Raw genomic sequence first — 5,522 nt, 5'->3', positions numbered from 1 at the left:
GCTTCCCGGACACTCTGGGGACGGAGATGACTACACCACAAGGGGGCACTGTTTCCCTCTCCATGGCAAGATGGAGAGCAGTGAAAGAAAAACTGTATTACCATCACCAGGAAGAACTGTTCGCTTTGATCTGAATAACAAGACGTTTGTTTGGTCGAAACTTATAAAATGTCAAGACTCAAAACACAGTCCTCTCCATATTACTGTACCTACAGAACACTGTTCTCTCCATATTACTGTATCATTACTGTACCTACAGAACACTGTCCTCTCCATAGTACTGTATCATTACTGTACCTACAGAACACTGTCCTCTCCACATTACTGTATCATTACTGTACCTACAGAACACTGTCCTCTCCACATTACTGTATCATTACTGTACCTACAGAACACTGTCCTCTCCACATTACTGTATCATTACTGTACCTACAGAACACTGTCCTCTCCATATTACTGTATCATTACTGTACCTACAGAACACTGTCCTCTCCATAGTACTGTATCATTACTGTACCTACAGAACACTGTCCTCTCCACATTACTGTATCATTACTGTACCTACAGAATACAGTCCTCTCCACATTACTGTACCTACAGAACACTGTTCTCTCCACATTACTGTATCATTACTGTACCTACAGAACACTGTCCTCTCCACATTACTGTATCATTACTGTACCTACAGAACACTGTCCTCTCCACATTATTGTATCATTACTGTACCTACAGAACACTGTCCTCTCCATATTACTGTATCATTACTGTACCTACAAAACACTGTCCTCTCCATATTACTGTATCATTACTGTACCTACAGAACACTGTCCTCTCCACATTACTGTATCATTACTGTACCTACAGAACACTGTTCTCTCCATATTACTGTATCATTACTGTACCTACAGAACACTGTCCTCTCCATAGTACTGTATCATTACTGTACCTACAGAACACTGTCCTCTCCACATTACTGTATCATTACTGTACCTACAGAACACTGTCCTCTCCATATTACTGTACCTACAGAACACAGTCCTCTCCATATTACTGTACCTACAGAACACTGTCCTCTCCATATTACTGTATCATTACTGTACCAACAGAACACTGTCCTCTCCATAGTACTGTATCATTACTGTACCTACAGAACACTGTCCTCTCCATATTACTGTATCATTACTGTACCTACAGAACACTGTCCTCTCCACATTACTGTATCATTACTGTACCTACAGAATACAGTCCTCTCCACATTACTGTACCTACAGAACACTGTCCTCTCCACATTACTGTATCATTACTGTACCTACAGAACACTGTCCTCTCCACATTACTGTATCATTACTGTACCTACAGAACACTGTCCTCTCCACATTACTGTATCATTACTGTACCTACAGAACACTGTCCTCTCCATATTACTGTACCTACAGAACACAGTCCTCTCCATATTACTGTACCTACAGAACACTGTCCTCTCCATATTACTGTACCTACAGAACACAGTCCTCTCCATATTACTGTACCTACAGAACACAGTCCTCTCCATATTACTGTACCTACAGAACACTGTCCTCTCCATATTACTGTATCATTACTGTACCAACAGAACACTGTCCTCTCCATAGTACTGTATCATTACTGTACCTACAGAACACTGTTCTCTCCATATTACTGTATCATTACTGTACCTACAAAACACTGTCCTCTCCATATTACTGTATCATTACTGTACCTACAGAACACTGTCCTCTCCACATTACTGTATCATTACTGTACCTACAAAACACTGTTCTCTCCATATTACTGTATCATTACTGTACCTACAGAACACTATCCTCTCCATAGTACTGTATCATTACTGTACCTACAGAACACTGTCCTCTCCACATTACTGTATCATTACTGTACCTACAGAACACTGTCCTCTCCACATTATTGTATCATTACTGTACCTACAGAACACTGTTCTCTCCATATTACTGTATCATTACTGTACCTACAAAACACTGTCCTCTCCATATTACTGTATCATTACTGTACCTACAGAACACTGTCCTCTCCACATTACTGTATCATTACTGTACCTACAGAACACTGTTCTCTCCATATTACTGTATCATTACTGTACCTACAGAACACTGTCCTCTCCATAGTACTGTATCATTACTGTACCTACAGAACACTGTCCTCTCCACATTACTGTATCATTACTGTACCTACAGAACACTGTCCTCTCCATATTACTGTACCTACAGAACACAGTCCTCTCCATATTACTGTACCTACAGAACACTGTCCTCTCCATATTACTGTATCATTACTGTACCAACAGAACACTGTCCTCTCCATAGTACTGTATCATTACTGTACCTACAGAACACTGTCCTCTCCATATTACTGTATCATTACTGTACCTACAGAACACTGTCCTCTCCACATTACTGTATCATTACTGTACCTACAGAACACTGTCCTCTCCACATTATTGTATCATTACTGTACCTACAGAACACTGTTCTCTCCATATTACTGTATCATTACTGTACCTACAGAACACTGTCCTCTCCACATTACTGTATCATTACTGTACCTACAGAATACAGTCCTCTCCACATTACTGTACCTACAGAACACTGTCCTCTCCACATTACTGTATCATTACTGTACCTACAGAACACTGTCCTCTCCACATTACTGTATCATTACTGTACCTACAGAACACTGTCCTCTCCATATTACTGTATCATTACTGTACCTACAAAACACTGTCCTCTCCATATTACTGTATCATTACTGTACCTACAGAACACTGTCCTCTCCACATTACTGTATCATTACTGTACCAACAGAACAGTGTCCTCTCCACATTACTGTATCATTACTGTACCTACAGAACACAGTCCTCTCCACATTACTGTACCTACAGAACACTGTCCTCTCCACATTACTGTATCATTACTGTACCTACAGAATACAGTCCTCTCCACATTACTGTACCTACAGAACACTGTCCTCTCCACATTACTGTATCATTACTGTACCTACAGAACACTATCCTCTCCACATTACTGTATCATTACTGTACCTACAGAACACTGTCCTCACCACATTACTGTATCATTACTGTACCTACAGAACACTGTCCTCTCCATATTACTGTATCATTACTGTACCTACAAAACACTGTCCTCTCCATATTACTGTATCATTACTGTACCTACAGAACACTGTCCTCTCCACATTACTGTATCATTACTGTACCTGTAGAAATAGAAGAGGTAAAGATGAGTATGAATGGGATTCAAACCCTGGTTTGGGTAGGGGGTAATAAAGGAATCAAGGGTTGCAGAGGTGGAGGCAGGACAAGACACACCAGCAGATTCAACAGACAAACTCACCTAAACAGTCCTACAATTACTAAAAATGCCAGCAAAAACAAGGCCATACAACTCACTCAAAGCCAACTCACCCAAAATGGCCGCCTGGTTTTAAAAGGCTCAGATGGGCCACACCCTCCACTTAAATATCTTGAACTTCTTCTTTGCTTCTTCCTGGGAGCTGGAGTATGCCTTTCCCATACAGTGCCACAGTACTTAAGCATCTAGGAACACCTAGCCACTTCCTAATATAAAAACTTACTAATCTTTCCATTTTTTCTGCAACAGATAATGGAATCTCATACACAGACAGACATTGTATCATTACTGTTCCTACAGAAGCTCTGATTCAGCCATTTGACTGGACTAGCCACCTGAAAATAGTAATTTCTCAGGCAGCAGCAGATCAACAGCAGATCCCAACCAAAAATCCATCTGAAAATTCAAAGCTTCATAGCACAGAATTGGTAGAAGTCTTTCACATGGTATAGTTTTCAGAAACTAAGGTACCCTCATAGTCTGATGATTTTTTTTGTTTTACTCATAAAGTGATTTAACTGCTTCAAAGTGTCAACGCTGCTCTCTTGTCCTGCCATTTTTCCGTTTTGTTTTAAAGACAGTCACAAATAATTTTAGTTTTTTTTTTTAAAGAAATACACTAAATGAACTTTCCAGAGAAACAGGAGAGTCAGTTATGTTTCAAAGGCAAGAAGAATAAACCAACAGCACAACACTAAAAATCTCCTAGTATCAGTCGGTGCAAGTCAGAAGGCTCTTTCAGCATCACCTCACTGGGCTGTACTCTTACCAGCCCTGCAGTGGGACTTACCAGACTGCTGTAATTCTTTATTATTGGGCTGTCCCACATATTCTCTGAAAAGCCTCCAGTTGATCCAAAATGCTGCAGCCAGAGTTCTGATGAGAACTAACAGGAGAGATCATATTTTTCCAGTTTTAGCTTCTCTTCATTGGCTCCCTGTTAAATTCAGAATAGAATTTAAGATTCTTCAGCTCACATATAAAGCTCTTAATGACCGAGCTCCATCATATCTTAAAGATCTCATTATAAGATATTTTCCTAACAGAGCACTTTGCTCTCAGACTGCAGGTTTACTTGAGGTTCCCAGAGTTTCTAAAAGTAGAATGGGAGGCAGAGCCTTCAGTTATCAGGCCCCTCTCTGTGGAACCAGCTGCCAGTTTGGGAGGCAGAGCCTTCAGTTATCAGGCTCCTCTCTGTGGAACCAGCTGCCAGTTTGGGAGGCAGAGCCTTCAGTTATCAGGCCCCTCTCTGTGGAACCAGCTGCCAGTTTGGCTTCAGGAAGCAGACACCCTCTCTACTTTTAAGACTTTTAAATTTATTTTGAAATATGTGCTTTTATGTTGAAACAAGTAAAACAGGAAGTGGCGCCGGTTAGCTCCATTAGCTTCACACAGAGACCGAGGAGCACCTGTAACGATGTTATCTGCTAGTTTATCTCTATTTTATTACTACATGCTTCCTGGTGTTTGCTGTAACTGTGTGAATGTGATGCATTCAACAGACTTTTACAATAATAAAACCTGCATTAAAGGTGGGGTAGGGGTTCTTTTTCTGGAGCATTTTTTTACATATTGCTTGAAATACTCTTCACAGCCCCATTGCAACCAATTAATTAAAAGTTTTGACACAAAAATGAAAAGTTTTAGTGGCCTCTAGAACGTACAATCTAGGAAAAACACTATCCAATCATACTGAACGGACCTTTAACAACGATTGGATTCTGATGCCGTCTATCAAACGGCAATCTGCTCCTCCCTCCCCCTCCTTCCCCCTGTGCGCGTACCCTTCTTCGTGAACGAATTACGCGTCCAGAAGCTTGGCAGGAAGCTAAACTAGAGCCAGCTTGGCTAGCACCTAGCATTATTAAACGTATAGTTAGCATATACTAAATACTAAATACGGCAACGATCGATGCTTGCTGTCAGAACAGCGCTCGTGCACCTTCGTGCTCGTGCGCGTTCATGTACTCTAGAGGCGTGCCTTCGGGGGGAAAGTGAAGAAAAGGTTTGGGACTTTTTACCTGTGTATTTTCAAAATGCAGCTTCGCTGGACTCAAAATCCAGGATCTCCTTCCCTACCTTTAATGCACGATAAAATAT

Source organism: Odontesthes bonariensis, chromosome 17 (genome assembly GCF_027942865.1).
Source record: "Odontesthes bonariensis isolate fOdoBon6 chromosome 17, fOdoBon6.hap1, whole genome shotgun sequence".
NCBI lineage: Eukaryota > Metazoa > Chordata > Actinopteri > Atheriniformes > Atherinopsidae > Odontesthes > Odontesthes bonariensis.
Note: the sequence above shows the minus strand (reverse complement) of the source record.